Raw genomic sequence first — 18,578 nt, 5'->3', positions numbered from 1 at the left:
TTAAACAAATAATATTATTATAATGGAGCAAAATAAATTTGTCCCACATCCCACAATAACAAATTACGAATCAAATCGTAATGGAATGATTAGAAATTGCAGGTTGAAGAGACCGGTTGGTTATATTACTAATGTTGGTTATCTAATGTTCAACGCTGGAGGAAAGAAACATTATCTGTGTCATAGATTTACGTATGAGTGTCATAACGGATTGATCGAAGATGGTTTTGTTATTGATCATCTTGACGGAAATCCTCATAACAACTCCTTATCCAACCTTCGTGTTGTCATGCAAAGCGTGAACTCTGCACGTGGTAATACTGGAAAATGCAAGACAGTTTCTAAAAGGGTAGTAAAGTCTACAAACATAGAAACCGGTGAAGAAATTACATTTCAGTCTATGAACGCGGCTACGAAATATTTTGATATTAACTCGCGTGTGGTAAAATACGTCGCAGAAAATATAACCAAATCTACTTTCTCAAAAGTATATAAACAGAAAATCACCTTTCAATATTGTTAACTATCATCACCACCTCGAATTATATTTAACCACATTGAATTATATTAGTCGCTGTATGTCCCCCTTATACTACTGAATTTTTAATTATGCAAAGGGAGATTACTTTGTAATATATAGTTTTCTTCGTAAATTTCCGATTTTTATGGTCAGATTAACCATTTACGTCGTAATTAATTACTCGTAGAAGTATATTTATGGTTTCTAACTTACAAAATAGAAATTTCCCATCATACAACATAGCGAGAAACTGAGGTAACTTGACCGTTGTTATTGATCCGCACGTAGCTGTATATGCTGCATTCACAAACCGTTGTTATGCACAAATCGATATGCAGTGATTCATACCGCACGCAGGTTTATATTTGCAGTCTGTTACGAAAAACACTGTTATATTCAGAAACCGTTGTTATAATACAGATATATTCAGAAACCGTTATTTTAATGTAGAAATTATTCCGCTGTTTTAATTCAGAAATGCTGTAGCTATATATTAACTTCCGAAACATATGTTTGTAATAAGATATGATAGCTCAATCCGTATCGTATTGGACTGTGACGCTCGCGGTCCAGGATCGAATCCCATGACTGACAATTGGTCGGTGGTTACGCATATTAGCGATTTTTATAATTGATTGGGGCACCTCCAGCCTCTCTCCGCTCTCAAAACCATCCAAACCACGTATCACCGGTGGTTAATGCATGTTTTGTATTACCTACGGGTTGATTATTGGGGTAGGTGGTTCTGTTGAGCGGAGAAAATGGCCATTCATTCATTTCATTCATTCATTCATTACATCTCATTACATTCATTCATTCATTACATCTCATTACATATTTACTGAACCTGCTAAAAGACTCGAATAGAGGTTCATTCATAATATATGTTTGTGCCGTCCCCCCTTCTTGGGCCTCTAGACCGTTGTTTGACGGGTTAGAAGCTCTCGTAGAAGGAATATTTCATGTGCCTGGTAAACTTGATAGAATGCGATGGCAAGCTATGAGTTCTTGGCTGTACTGTCTTTCATTCATTTCATAATATATGTTTGTGCTGTCCTTGAAACATCCCGACGAACTCGCTAAACACTCGCTAGGGTTTCTCTATAGGGATAATTTTTTTATTTTAAAGATTTATATACTAAATAATGAACTACGAAAATATCAATGATGTAATTGTTGCTATTAAAAATTTGGAAAAAGATGAAATTAATATATCTGATGAACTAAATCCTGAAAAAATAGTTTCTGATTTTGAGATTCTACAAGAACGTAAAAACCAAGGAATACACACACTATCATCTGAATATAAGCTCATGAAACGGATTCAGGCGGCAATGTTTCAGTCGCTAGCTACCGTAGAAGATAATCAGGTGAAGGAGTTCGTTCCTCTCTCTGCCGCAGTGGAAAAAATTAGATCGCTGTTATCCCGCGAGTACGAGGCAAAGAAAACGATTAGTACTCGTATAAGACAATTAAGAAAAATTATGTCAGAGAGTAACTTCGTTACTGGTGAAACGATCCAAAGTAACCTAGCCCAAAGTAGTAATTTCGATGAAGATGACTGAGATCTTTGATGGGTTAGTTGGTACTTAGATTTATGCAATTTTGATGGGTGAGTTGGTACTTGGATTTATGCAATTTTGATGGGTGAGTTGGTACTCAGAATTATTATTTTATTTCTGAATTATTATTTTATTTCTGAATTATTATTTTATTTATTCTGAAATTGATGGGTTAGTCGGTACTCTGAATCATGCAAACCAATCAATTTTGTAATTTTGATGGGTTAGTTGGTACTCTGAATCATGCAAACCAATCAATTTTGTAATTTTGATGGGTTAGTTGGTAGTCAGATTTATGTAAAATGATCAATTTCGTAATTTTGATAGGTTAGTTGGTAGTCAGATTTATTATTTATTTTATTTATTCTGAATTATTTTATTTATTCTGAATTATTATTTTTTTCTGAATTATTTTATTTATTCTGAATTATTATTTATTTCTGAAATTGATGGGTTAGTTGGTACTCAGATTTATGTAAAATGATCAAATTTTCAGAAAAAAAATAAAATATTTCAACATTTGTCAGTGAAAATTGATGAATTTTCCATTATCATTCGGGTCAAACCTCAAGCGGTTTTATCGATAAATCGTCAAAAATCAGTAAAATTAGCTCAAAAAATGAGACTTTTCATGCGATTTTTGTTAATTTTTCTGGTAGTTTTCGAAAAAAATGAGGGTTTTTGACGATTTATCGATAAAACCGCTTGAGGTTTGACCTGACGAAAAACTGTAATTTGACAAATTTTCCCTGACAAATCGACAAAAATACCCATCAAAAACACGAAATTTGTTGATTTTTCACTGAAATTCAGAAAAAAAAATATTTCTGATAAAATAAAATATTTCTTAATCCGCTCCTTATTTTATTCATTCTGGAATAATATTTTTTTAAGTTGATCGACTTTAATGCAGGAATGTGCCTGACTCTGCTACAGATCTCTCTCGACGGAGTTCATTGTGTTGATAAGAAATCTCGTTTCCGTGGCTAAATTGCTCCATGTTTTGTGAAAACGCGCGTTTTCAAGTGTATAAAAACCCTCACGTGCTGGATCTTTCTACGATTTCACATACAGATTTATTACAAGCTCTTCTCCACGTAGGTCAATTAAGCGATTAAGGTGGTCTGTGAGTTTGAAATTTATTCGTGACAAATACTGATTATGTGTGCGTAGATAAACAGGATTGGTTGGTACTTGTACGATCAAATCGCCAGGGGGAACTTGTGGTGTGAACGTGTATAGGATGTATCCTTGTTGAGCCTGATTTGATTTTCCAAGATCTATTTGATAACTGCCTTCGATTACGTCACAAACTAGGTTAACCGCGATCGTCGACGTTATATTAACGATTCCCGGAGATATGTGTCTACCGCCGCCGAGTGGACCATTATTATGTCTGAGAACAGTTGCTGGTGGGGCTATATTTTTCCATGCATCAAGTATTTCAGAAAAGTTTTTCGCGACCAGATCATTAAGTGATCTTATCAATTCGCCAGTTTCAAATCCTGGTAGTGTAAAATTTAATAAATCTGCTTCAGTTATTTTATAATGATTAATGTATGCTTGTTTGATACTATTTTTTTCTCCTGTATCTATATAATTATTAGCATTTAATACCTCATTAATGGTCTGATTAAAATATTTAAGATTTAATGCAATTTGATTTAAATGTTGTATCGTTGCAATGATCTGATGTCTTAGATCGTCATTAGGATACTCCAGGATATAGTTTTTAAACAACTGTGCTAGTGTCGTTAATGTAGTTGTGTATTCAGTTTTAATTTCGCTAGCCCTTGATCTGAAATCTCTTTCATAAACAATATTAGTTGATGTTTTCACATCAAAATCATGGATAGAAAACGGAGTAAAAGGATAATATTTTTCATCATGAATAATACGAAAATCCCTACCAGTCCATGGGTACAAATTTCGGTATTTTGGAGTTGTTATAAACCCGGCATTGTCAGTGATAAAATCAATTAATTTTGGTTCTGGTGGTCCTTCATACACTGGCGCAATATCAGGCCATCCTAGTACGGATCTTATCGTGGACTGATAAATATCAACGACGTAATCAGGAGAGTTTATTTCAATCGTCGAGGACAGCGTCGGCTCATGAACATTAATCGATATTTTTGCTTCTTTTCCTGTTATTGATTTTATTCTACGAGCAAATTCATCATTGATTTGTTCGACCTCATAACTACCAGTTGGTATTCCAACAACAACCCAGTCAGGTGTTCCATCGGGTTTGTTTTTATCAGCAAATACAAGCGAATTATTTGCTGGTGTACCATTAAATGATCTCGATCTGATGTTTGGCCAGCTGTAATATACTCGTAATTGTGCTAGTGCAATTTCATTCGCGCGAATTGCTGTTGGAAAATTGATGTTAAATTCAGGATTAATCGAGCTTAGCGAGATCATCGTGGTCTTGTGCGGGGTTGTGTTCGTCACGATCTGCTGCAGTAATTCCGTCATTATTGATACTCGTACCTTTAATACCAGCGCAATTGTATACGCTGATCATCATTGAAAACTCAAAATCGGATATAATTCCATCATTGAGACTCGCTGATAACAACGAGGATAACCTCGTGTATGCGACAGTTGCTATGTGTAATTTTATCTTGTAATCGGATAATTTTTCATTCGTGCAAGTACAAATTTTTTTTTGCAACGATATTAAGCACACCTGCAATTGTCGTAGTTGCACAAACACAAATAGTCATAGCTACTGGTGCCATCATTGTTACCGCGGATAATATTATTCCGCTTCCGACAACAACAGTGGATACCGAATAAACAACAACGTCGATGATAACTAATCGTCGTTGATACTTTTTTATTTTCACTGTATATTGTTCGACTCGATCTTTCAACGCTGCCTGCCATTCACGCGCTTGATTGTACCTAAATCCTTGAACGTCGATAGCACTCATTATATTTTATGCCGTAACCAATTGAGGTGTTTCAGCTACAAATTCCAAACACCACCAGAAGGATGTTGCGGTTAATTTCTTATCAGCTGCTTCCAGAATAAATATTTCCTCGGTTCCGTTATTTAATATGACAGATACAACCCCGGAAAACTTATCAGTTGAATGACGCCATGGATACGTTGTAAATATTTCAAATTTTGCAGCACTAAACACAGACAGCCTGTACACGCCAGTGACTGTTGCGGTATATTTGATAGTATTATTTTGCTGCGACCATGTTGCAAATCCCGATGATACCGTGCATACGATGTTGGTAATATGCCCGGAAGTTATTCCGGCTGGGATTTTAATCAGACTGGTTTTATTAACGATCTCAGGAATTCCCGCTACGATGTTTTGCTGTGTTTGTTTGATCGTGTCTAGGTTAGTTTTGATATCAACGAGTTTCATGTCAACGGCATGCGGAGTGCCGAAAAATTTATCTATGGATTCGTCGGTTTTTTGAAAATTTCTTCGAAATCTTCCAAAAGCGCCTACGTGAACATCATACTCGGCTCGCAACGTGGATAATTTATTATCTACGGTGTCAACATAATTTTTCGTTGCAGCATCTTCACCGGATGTTGGATCTCCTAAAACTACTATTTTATTTCCGTTCATGCTAAGTTCACCTGTCATTGTGTCACCGGTATTTTTTACGCGATTATCAGCAGCTGCCGTAATTTGATTTCTGATGGTTGTAAACGATATACTTGAATCCCTGATTCTGCCGCTGTCAGTAAACACGGGTATATTATCCGTAACTGTACCAAGTACTCGTCGAATTATATCATTCCATTTGATATTGCTGCTTTTTAGTTTACCATGTCGATCCTGAAAAATAACAACCTCATCTGGGTCAACTCCAGCCAGGTTCATAATATCAGCGAGGTCATCCTTAGTAGCGTACTTCGATAGATCAACGTCGCCGGGCTTTTTCTTAACACGTGAAGAAGATCTTCCGTAAATATCAACCATTATAATAAGACCTGTTGTTTAAAACGCTTTACGCGCAACGAATCGCTTACTTGTGTAATCATGCACAACTTTATGTGGCGGCCTGGATGATTTTGATATAGCGTCGAGTACATTAATTACTTCACGGCCGCATATTGGCGGATCTGTCGTTGTTTGTGTGGGTAGCGTTGAATACCAAACTTTGGTTGTTGCGTGAAGTGGTGCAACATACTTGATAAATTCAACAGGCGGAGCTAACCCGTATGAATCAAAATAAACGATTCCACGTGGATCAACCGCGTATGATACCCAATGAGTACCAGGTCCGGAACGTTCGTCGAGATTAATAATACCTGTTTCGAGTTTGTTTGGTTGTTTTGGTAATTGATCTCGCATGAAAACACTTCTAAAGGCTTTTATTTTTAATCGTTTAGCGGCATCAAGTAAATCAAAATTTGATGCTGGAACGTCTAACGTGGAAGCCTCAGGCCTCTTCCCCAACGAGATCCTGGCAATCTTAAGCCGCGTCCCTTTTTTTTGTATCCTTGCCCTGTTGCTTTCTTTAGAGCCATTCCAGCAGCTGTTCCAACAGCACCTAACGCGGCTGCCTTTGCTACGGCTGGCGCGGCAGCAGCTATTAACGCTGGAATAGCCGCGAGAAGTGGAAAAATACCGCCTGTTTTAATTGAGTCTTTAACCGCACCCGCAGAGAGATTGAGTTTGACGCCTGTTTTTGACTGTTTAGCGTCGTTGAAATGTTTAAGCTGGCGTTCTGATAATGATAGTTTATTTTGACCACCCGTGATCTGATCTCGCTTTAGTGATATTTTCATTCCGCAGTTTTTTGCTGAATTTGATTGAAGGTTTTTAATCTGACCGTGAGTCAGACTGACACTAACGTGTTGATATGGCATTTTATGATAATACTCGTGTTTTTAAATAACACGATTAAAGATTTTCCACTGGTGCATCAACGACTCTCATTCGACCACTACCACCTTCAAGTAACATGGCTTTATCGCTAAGTACGACCGCGATTGCTCTGTAAATCAAGATGTTCTAGCGAAAAATAATAAATCGGATATAGACCTGTAAAATCTAATTGTGATATTTGCAAACCAGTATCTATATTTTGATCACGTCCCATGAATGACATTAAACGATGATATGCGCGCGCGCTACATGATTTTGATCAAAATTTAACAATATATCCTCAGATGGTTCTTGATGTCCATTTATCCGTAAGGAAACTTCATTAACTCCAAAATTGTCAAATATCATATGTGAACGTTCTTGATCATTTATCCTAGCATTATCTTGCAGCGCAATAAAAATATGTCGTGGTGCAGAAACACCCTGTTGTGATGCTATATGCCATGTAAATAAACCATTAATATTGCGTTGAGCAGCATCTGTGGTTACTGTTAACCATGATAGCAATGATTTACCGCCTTGATCCATAAAAGATAGTAATTTTTGTTCCTCAGTAATAGATGGAGTCATTACTGGCATCCACAATGAAAGTTTTGTTATATTTACTTTACCATCAGCAACACCAGCACCTCGCCAGATTGCATCATTATCATCACCTTTTCTTACGAGCACAATTGTGTGTTTAGCTCCAAAGATGACCTTTCTAACATTTCTGCAAAATCCAAAGATGTGAGATAATGGAATTGCACACGAAAAATTTCTATCATTTCCTAACAGCGCTGCTCGGCGTGTTGCAAATCCCAGGTTGTAAGTCGCATTAACGCTTCCTACAATATCAAAAGCAGCGCCTGGTCTGTCTGCGTGTTCAAAATCAACTGGTTGTGGATCAGATGCAGTATCTCGAGGTGTCCGTATTTTGGTATACTGAACATGATCAACGTTGTTGGTAATATCCTTAGCAAACATCATTGTTGGACCAGCCGATCTTGTAAAGTCGTCAGAATATCTCGCTAGACCAATTATTGTTGTGGCAACATCAACATCCTTCTGAACTGATTCAATATTTTTTCCATCAATCATGTATGTGGCGCTATCAAACAACGCCATAATCCCGTTGTTGACAAAACCAACACGCAAATTGGCACCATATGGCGTATTAGCTACAACATTCGTTACAAGTCTACCCTCTACTTCAATAAACGCTTCAGCGGGCAAGAAATATCTACTCGTATCATGAACCTGTAATTCGATTCTCCCCCGCTGATTTGGTTGTCTTGCGTCATAAGAATAAAACTGATAATCACGCATAGATTCATACTTAAGGACAGGCGCCTCCATATCAAATGCTGGGTCTGATTCGCGCTTGAACATTTTTATTATAGTTACCATTTTTCAAATGATGATCTAAATCATCGTCGACGAAGACCGCTTCCTGCTGTTAAATTTGCTGTTATATTTTTTTCTGCTTCTTCAGATATCGCCGCTAGTTTTTGATTTGCAGCCTGATTTATTATTTTACTTACATCTACTGGCATAATTTCAGTACTTGCCAATTTCACTGGTGGTTGTCGTTTTCGTCGCAATAATCGTGCTAGTCTATCTTTGATCGCCGAGAATGCCTTACCAGCAACATTGACAATTGCTCCAGGAGCTTTTTCACGAACAATATCGATAGCTTTCATCGATAATTGTTTTGCAATAGGTGCTGCTTTTGGAGCTATCCTTGTGAATAATCCCCGAATGACATCACCAAGTCCATCTCCGTAAATAACCCTATAGATTGGTAATCGTGAGTTTACCGCTCTGACCTGTACGGGTTTACGATGATTATTATGTATGATCATCTTATTTTATTTACCATTTATCTAATCGCGGTGACTAATCATCAACGAGCTCATCAATAAGTTCTCGGTAAACGCCGATATCCATGATACCACCTTGAAATAGTCGCCGGCAAATATCAGATGCTTCATTGGTTATTTCTGTTGAGTTATTTTCTGCACGTTTTCCTCCTATGAGAACCTCTAACCGTGATACATCATTAATGATATTATCAGGACATAAACCAGATCCTGTTTTAGGTTCATCTTGAGGTGTTTTAAATACTGGTGGTTGCATTACCGGAGAAAGTACTTCAGTGGCGACCGGGGAGTCACTTCTTCGAAATCCATGTGGTGAATCTGTCGGTGTAAATGTCATTTCCGGCGCAGAAATTATTTTACGTAAAGGTGGAGGAAGTTTCCGCTGGGAGGGTTGTTCTTGTTTTAGTTGTTCCAGTCTCTCTCTATAAAGTCTTTTTACTTCTCTATCAAGACTTTTGTATTCTGGACCTCTAGCTTGTTTTTTGTTGTAATATACGCGATATATCCATTTAATGAAATTATCATCATTTGTTTTTTCATGACGTGGTTTTAAAATACTAGATTTATTAAATATACCAAATAATATCATTTCAGGTAATTTTTCTTTTTCAGTATTTCTAATATCTTCAACAATTCCTTCGTTAAATCTTGCAATCAATTCTAAGTTTTCTCCTACTGGTTTGTATTCAGATACATGTTTTTTTTGCACGTCGGCGACTTCAGTACGAAGTTTTCCAATTTCTTCAAGTATTTCCTCACCAACAGGTGGAGGTTGAGCTGCAGCTATATCAGTTGGAAGATCTCGTAAAATCTGTTTTGTCTGTTTAGTTCTTCTTGCTATTTTTTCAGTCTGCACCGCAGTTTGTTTTGATACTGGAAGAAGATCTTCTTTGATGACTGTTGTAACTTTCTCAGTAGCTGCAGTGACGGGCTTAAACAGTTTTTTAGTGTCCTCTTCGTACTCAACTTGTGCTTCTTGCTGCGCTTGTAGATTTTTTCTAAATGAATCTCTAACAGGAAGAAAGTTTTTAATTGCTTCTAATCGTTCTCGAGCTATCCTTGCAGTATGAGATTCCGGATGTACCATTTTATTATAACATAATGATTTAATTATTATAACAGCAGAAGGGGTGATGATAAAATTAAAAAGATATCATTAATATAATGAACAATTGTACGTGGCTGCGTCAAGGAACCACTAACAAATGTGATAAAAAATGCCGTGGAGAATATTGTAAAAAACATAATTATCTTATAAAGAAAAACCCTCATGCTGGTTCACGAAGATGTGTTGGATGTAACAACGGCGTTAGAGGATTATATCAGATTTGCAAAAATTGCGGCGGAGATCGATACAGAAGTTTGATGATATATTACAGAAAAAGAAAAAACATAAATCCAAAAATAGAAAAACCACCATCAGAACTTGAATATTACTTGAAGAACAAAACAAAAGATTCCCATGATTCAGATGATGATTCCCAATATTGATAGCAGCAGAGAGGGTCGTCTACAATTCTGTTTGGGACAAACAATAATCGTAGACGTGGTATTGACCTCTATGAGTGGTCACTGTTTTTTTTTGGTCTAAACACAAGGTGACCACTCCCTTAAGTGGTCTGTTCACCCTCTCTGCTGTACCCAACTATGACCAGACTGACCCCACCCCCGCCTTTTTCAACTTCAAGACGGGGGAGATGAGCAGTGTTCAGATTTGCCAAATCCTAGATACAACCCAGCACAAATGCGATTAAAAGGTCAGAGATAACAATTTACACACAGATTACTTTACTAACAATAGCGTCAGTGATATATTAATTTGCATATATAAAGTACACCAAGTGAAGAACTCGTTTCACATATTTGTTAAAGAGACAAAAGTTCTTACTCTCGTCAGCCTTCAATGACAATGTGTGTGCTATCTTTTAAAAAAATATTCGCTTGTTCGTGAGCAGCGGCGACATTTCTTTAAAGTAGGATTTTATTTCATGTGTATTTTGGTATTATATAAAATTCTATCTAAGTCTTGATTCATTTTAAATACAAAATGTCGAAACACATCTGTGATTCACGGCAGGGTGAGTCGTCTGCAAAGCGAGCATCGCATAGAAAAAAACTAAATTATTTAACTCCCACGTTGATGCACATTGACTTTGTGAGCCCAAGACTCGGCCAGTGTGGGCATGTGAAAAAGCTTGCTAGTAGTTTCCCATGGGTGGGTGGTTCTTTCCGGGTTCTTCCTCCACAAGACACACTGGCTGCCTTGTATAGCCTATCAACTGCTGAAAAATGGCGCTAAACCCATAAAGACAGCAACAAAACGAACAGTATGAGAACTGAAATACAATTTTATATAGGAAACTTTAGTTGCTTTATTACAGACCTGATTTAAGCCTCAAATTCTGCAAACTGAACAAATAAAAATGGGGAACTTTTATATACGTGTCTTTAAAGAGATTTAACTCCAAAATCTGCGGAATTATTGAGGATATCAGACAGTGAACTACCTTACACATGTTGCTTGAAAATATAGGATCGCCTTTGTAATCGGGTTAGAAATTATAAACTGATGAATGAAATGGCAAAGTTTAGTTCATTTTTTATATAGCCTGGAAGCTTTTTAAAAAAATGGGAGGGGTACAATCAAACGGGAAGTTGGGCGAATACTATATGTGATTAAAACTATGCCCTGGAAACGTTGTAGGAGCTTCCGGGGGCTTCGCCAGGGGTTCCCTTCGCACAGACGTTTGGCCTACTCGTTTAAGTCGCACCCCCACCCCCAAATATATTCATGGATCCGCCCCTGTAGTACAAACTATCAATAGGACTCGCGGTACTAATTCAGCTCCCACAGTAAACCCATGGTAACATGATACCAAAATTCAAAAACTGGAAATTTCTGAATGCTAATTATCAAACCTATCTGCTCGATATGCCAAGGTGTAGATAGGGTTATCATATCGGAACCTTGGTTAGCCAAGATGTATTACCCATAACATCCATATCTACGTTTTGAGTGACCAATACCCACTTATTTACTGACCACACATATGTGAAAGACGGGTATACAATATAATTTGAATACTTGATGAACAAAATTAAATTCCATATTTCCCAGACCATTATGTGATCCCTTTATAAATAAATTAAAGATCCTATTCCCCCTTATATCTTCCCTACCCCTATTTGGAGGGATCAGCAAATATGCATTCAGCGTAGGATGTAAAAGACTATACTTTTAATCCCTTATAAACAACTTTTATAAACAAAACTAACTTCTCCATCTTCCCTACGATCCTATGACCCCTTAATAAATAAAGTAGAAATGCTTACCGTCCTATTTTAGGCAAAATTACCATCACATTCACACAGGTTAAGATATAAAAGAGGGGTGTAAAATAGAATTTATAATCCTTATTGATAACTATAACTTACCTTGTCCCACTTACCACCCTATGTACCCATTATAAATGAAGTTAAACTCTATACTCCCTACTATAATGTACCCCCTCCCTCTTATTTGAAGCAAAGCTACCACCCCCTTTACTATTCTCATAATACCAATAATTTTCTCAGTGGAATGAAAGAAGAATTGATAAATTAACATTAGGTTACCGTTGATACAAATTTATTAGGAGAAGGATAAATTATGTGATAGAAATGTGCATAAGTTGTTTATTTTGTAGTCTTTATAAATCCTATAATAAACCTCAAATGGGGTGGAAAATTAAGTAATACACAATTTTACAATTCTCACCGGCAGTCAGTTGTATTTATTTATTTATTTATTTATTTATAGCGTATTTTTCAATTAGAATTTTCTGAAGGTCAGTGTTATATTGATGCATTATCAAAATTAAACAAGACGGTTTGATGTGTGTTCTCCTTGTAGATAGTATGATCGGACTGCGTTGTCTGTAATCATGGCCTTCACAATGCTGGTGTCTAGACATTACAATGGTACAAGTTCCTTAACAAGGACTGCAAACTTTTGTTTGTGGAAAGTCTGGAGCAAGCAGTTTTTACGTCTCGTTGTCTCCGCCTGAAAGCAAATGACGCAAAACCGATTCGTAAATTAGAGTAATTTGAATGAGTAAATTAGATTAAGTTTTTCTAAAACCTGAACATTGAAAAGAGCACATTGCAAAATCTAACTGCCCATAATAACGTAAAGATTTCTGACATACACAAGCTTTGTTCGAATGTTTCGTGACACAGATGATAGTCTTTTCGTTATGCTGAAGATGAATAACAAAATTTATCAGTGTCCGTGCTTTAATACTAAAGTCCATATTTTCATTTGACTAGTGAAATGTACCCGATGAAGAAACACACTTTGGTTCTAAACTTTTGGTGTGCAATTGTTTTAAAATCCAAAATTCTAACATAATTATTGAGAGAGAGAGAGAGAGAGAGCTAGCTATTCTCTCCGATGTGTCAAGAAGAAAACTGACCTATGTTTTTGTATCTCAGAAATCTTAGCTTGTGTATTGGACCGTCATTAAAAATACTGCGCTCATGTATTGGTTACACAAAATATTTGTGCGTGTATGTGTGTGTGTGTGTGTGTGTGTGTGTTACTGTTGCTGTTTTTTTTATATTGTTTCTAAAAATAGATATAAAAAAGGAAAACCTAAGAAGAAAATATTTTTTTTCTTCTTCAGACAAAAGTGAAACTGGCATCTGAACATAGTGGTTTCAAAAGCAAAAGACGAAAAGGCATTCACAGCAAAAGAAAACAAGCAAAAAGTTCTACAAGCCGCGTGTCACAAACACTTAAATCCACAACAACAAAATAAACAGAAAATAAAAATTAATACACTTATGCAGGAGACAAGTATAAGTTTAAGGCAACACAACAAAGACCTTGGCCAAAATTTACTGTTGAGTAGATTTTCATAGCCAGTGTAGAGTTAAAGAGACACCACAATCTTTCTTCTAATCTTTGACCAATATAATATATTTTAATTGGTAAACCAATTCGAGGCCAGATATATTTTATTGTTATTGATTCTCAGAAAGCAATAATTGAAATATAAAATGAACGTAAACTATTTTATACAATACAAATTTACGGTAAAGTGGGGCACCTTATAACAATGTAATCAAAGTGAATTATGCTGTAAGGCAAGGATTATCATTTTAAACAATATACGTTCAAGGTTTTCTCCCCTTCCTACAGAAAAAAGAGGAAGCATTAGGCCAATGGATAACTTGCTTGCATTTGCATATTACTCATTTTCTGAAGTGAGTTTATCAAGGTATTTATTCATGTCAGCATATTCGTTAATTTCTATGTCTTCCCCCATTATGTTTACAGTCAAGGCCTCAAATCTATGCGAAAGCCTAACTTTGACTAATATATTTTTAGTAACTTAGTTTGCTATATTGTTTAATGTCAGAGAATATTTAAGGAATACATTTCCTATTTGTCTGGGATTATTCTGAAAACAAAACTTAGAATCAAGATGAAACAAGACATAAATCCCATCCTGAAAATAGCATTATTTTAAAAAACATCTTTCAATGCGTTTCGTTTTTTTTTTCTCATAAAAGATTAAAGTCCAAGGGTTTAATTTTGAATTGTATGCTATATCATTCTGTCAAATATTACTGATCTAACTGAGATTATTCCATTTTAAGTTGTCGAATACTAAACAACTCGTTTCGCCCACCTATCTCAGGCACCCTTTTGTGTTTCCAACCACATATGTATATTTATTTCCCTTATTCTTGTATGAAGGCTCTCGCTTTTTGGCTAATGACGCACGCTTCCTTACCCATCATCACACTTTCTATTTTTATATGAACAGGCAAGTCAGTCATAATTCTCTTATTGTTATGGCTGTTAGACATTCCCCAACCTAATTAACAAATCTAATTATAATGGACCCTGGACCAGGAAATTTGGTAGGAGTTCTATGTGCGAACACAAAACACGTCTTGTATTCGTTATTTATTAATACCCAAAACATTTTAGTGCCTCCCTGATCACCAGGAGCTACAGTGTCTCAGTGGTTAGAGTACCAGACTCACGACCGAAAGGGTACGGGTTCGAATCCTACCCTCGTACCAGCCTGGGTCAGCTACCTTGGTGTGTCCTAGGGCAAGACACTCTACTGCAATTGCTCGAGACTAAATAACCTGTCTGTGCTGCTGTACCAAACCAAACCAAATCATTGACCACCAGGTATATGTTTTCACCAGGATCGCTGTGAAGCAACAGACCAAACCATATCCTTAACCACCAGGTAGATGTTTTCACCAGGATCGCCCTATCTCACTACCTGCAAATGAAGATTGTATTTTCGTCCATTCTTTTCCATAAGATTTTTCCCTCGAACTTTCACCAGATACTATTTGATCTTCTCTTTTATGGTCTGGAGATCTTGTTTCATTCTGGAATTTTGTCACCCCCTCATGGATAAAATTCATGCTGTCTTCAGTATCAGTAATTCCTAGTTTCATTGCGTTAGTTTCCTTCTTAGCAAACTGAAGTTCGGACCTCAGAGTGTCTACGAACACTCTCTGTGGAATCCTTAAGACCAAAGTTCATCTTCCTGTCCATAACCTGATATTTTCCCCGTCCTTTCTTATAAAACTCGTCTAACATTTTTTGTAGTACCAACTTATCAATGGATCTTACCAGGCGAACCAAGAACAAAGCTATTTCCTGTCATGGTAAAACCAGGTTTAAAAATTAAAACAAAAATATCTTAAAATTGTCAATAACAATTAATTGTAAGACTGTTGTGAAAATAAAATCCTGAACGGAAATAACTTTTAATAGTATAAAAACATTGTGAAAAATACTAAATCTAGACTGAATATGGCATTCCTATTCAATATTGAATTGAGAGTCCTAGTCTTTTATTTCTGTTGTCCCCTTTTGTTTTGTTTCTTTATATAGTGTTTTCATGCGTTTTGATTTGAATAAGGTATACTATTTTACTCGCAAATAATTAAAGACATTTAATTACAATATTTGTTTGATTTTTTTGCTTGTTTTAAAATTATCTTGGGTTAGAATAACACTTACTCTTATGTCACTTGTTTAGGCTCGAATAAACAGTAACACAAGAAAGAGTCAAAACAACAAACTTTTAAAAATACAATAATTTATTTCCCTGGAAAGATTCTGTAAAAATGAGAAGAAACAAATAAGAACCTACGGTTTTATAGAATCAAATCCAAAAATGATCCAAAAATAATCCGAGAATAAACGTTTAGTAGTCCTAACAACAAAATGTTCTATTGATTTCATGTTCGAATCCCGACGAAGAATCCAAGATGGAAGACGATGACGTATGCTATAATCTGTAGTGTTGAAGTCTACAGTTCCTTGTAGAAATACAAATAATGAACACTCCGGTTTCGGAAATCCAAATTAAATTTGTAAGCAATGTCTTTCCAAAATTTCCGTGTGAGCACTCCTCAAAATATTTCCAGAGAAAAAAGAATTATTTTTTTTTAAATCCATCTGATCTGAAGAAAATTATAACTTAAATCTGTCTATAACAAAATAACTTAACATCAGTGTAAAAAGCCCAAAACTGAGAAATCTCTCTCTACGCATCTCTATTAAAACTAACAAATGCGCAGTAATGGAAAAATCAGAATTGGGAAACACAGGGCCACGTGATGGTGCTTATATATATATATATATATATATATATATATATATATATATATATATATATATATATATATATATATATATATATATATAAAATCACGTACACAGAACATGGCCTTGATTAGACCAATGATTTTATTCCGAGAATAAAAATTTTAAAAAATACTGTTTACATCTTAAAGACAAAGTCCCGTCATGACTTTGGAAACAACCAATCATTTTAAAATAAAATATAACTTGTTTTCGAAGGTTGCTACAAAGTCTGAAACAAGATCAGGATTTAGATCACCTGGTGTTTACAAAATAAATGATTCACGTCAACCGATTTTCTGGAAAAAATATCATCTCCAGTGAATAAATTTACATTATAATAGCATGTAATAGAATACAAAAATTAAAACTGACAAACAATTAAATTTAAATAAATATGAATTAAATCAGATATACGTAACATTACCATAAATAAAAAATGTAAAACACATATTTCATTGTTTTAATACTTAAAGGAAGTTAACAAGTTCGGTACCAATTATATATAAAGGCACATAGGAGATAATGATAGCATACTTTGTAAGGATGCTTTTATTTCTTATTATATATTCTCTGTATGTGTATTTGAGAGACTTTTTTAGATTTTATTGATGAACCCCTAATTTATGATGAAAATATTAAGGTCGGAGGGTCTTTATTGTTAGGAAAATATCGTTTGAAATAAGGTACACTATCCATAAATGATTTTGTCCGGACTAGTGGTGATTGCATATCATGGCAAAGAGGAAATGAAATATATGATGCTGTAACCGACTGTTTATAATATGTAGGGGTCATTAACGCTTAGACATTATATATGATAAATTATACATGCAATTCCAACCAGAAATGTTATAAAATGCATTGCATTGCAAAAACGATATTATTTCTTCTTAAAACTATGAAAGGTTGCAGAAATATTTATAATATGTTGGTGAAAGACACAGAAATATTATAAATAAAGATACAGAAATATTATAAATAAAGATACAGAAACATTATAAATAACGATACAGAAATATTATAAATTCAAACAGTAGCTAAATGGAAACTACAATCTAAGCTACCAAATCATTTTGATTGGGCAAAATATATTGCCGTGAGTTAAAGAATTATTAAAGCGTATAAGCTATTTTGGTTTCAGTAGAAATTACTGCAGAAACGTTTTGAAACAAATATTTTTAGTTATAAAAAAAAAACATTAAAATACCAGCAAAAGCAAACTGGAATATAAAAAAGAATAAATGTTCCTTTTTCAATCGATTTACCAGAAACATTAAACCATTTTTGGAACTGTGATATCGTCAACAGTTTTGAAATGTACTAAAAGTTTCTTGCCTACCCTTTTACTGAAAGGAAAAATTGAAGTATTTCAGGACCGGGCAATATAATAAACTTTATTCACTGATATATAATCCGACAATTTAATTAATTTTGTACATTTGATATGTAAGAGGGCTATGCAATTAATTTTATATTACGGTTACTGATAATGTAAGTGGGCAATGTAATAATTTTATATTACTGTTACTGATAATGTAAGTGGGCAATGTAATAATTTTATATCACGGTTACTGATAATGTAAGTGGGCAATGTAATAATTTTATATTACTGTTACTGATAATGTAAGTGGGTAATGCAATTAAATTTATATTACTGATATGTAAGAGAGATATGCAATTAATTTTATATTACGGTTACTGATAATATAATGTAACTGGGCAATGTAATAATTTTATATTACTGTAACTGAAAATGTAAGTGGGCAATGTAATAATTTTATATTACTGTAACTGAAAATGCAAGTGGGTAATGTAATTAATTTTATATTGCTGATAATATAAGAGAGCAATGTAATTAATTTATGCTACTGATATGTAAGAGGGCAATGTCAATAATTTATATTACTGATATGTAATAGGGCTATGTAATTAATTTTATATTACTGACAATGTAAAAGGGCTATGTAATTAATTTTATATTACTGACAATGTAAGAGGGCAATGTAGTTAATGTTATATTACTGGCAATGTAATTAATTTTATATTACTGACAATGTAAAAGGGCTATGTAATTAATTTTATATTACTGACAAT

The 18,578-nt window shown here is 34.9% G+C and overlaps 1 long non-coding RNA gene across 1 annotated transcript in view; it reads right to left on the bottom strand.

Annotated features, from left to right (window-relative positions):
- Positions 1-12,426: 12,426 nt before the first annotated feature.
- Positions 12,427-18,578, bottom strand: part of LOC149795774 (uncharacterized) — a 29,547-nt gene continuing 23,395 nt past the window's right edge. Inside the window, exon 3 of the long non-coding RNA XR_016422143.1 lies at positions 12,427-12,857. This is a non-coding gene — a long non-coding RNA (uncharacterized LOC149795774). The remainder of the gene's footprint in view (positions 12,858-18,578) is intronic.

This window comes from Sinohyriopsis cumingii, chromosome 7 (genome assembly GCF_028554795.1).
Source record: "Sinohyriopsis cumingii isolate HCF-2022 chromosome 7, ASM2855479v2, whole genome shotgun sequence".
Lineage (NCBI taxonomy): Eukaryota > Metazoa > Mollusca > Bivalvia > Unionida > Unionidae > Sinohyriopsis > Sinohyriopsis cumingii.
This window is presented reverse-complemented; position numbering and strand designations above follow the sequence as displayed.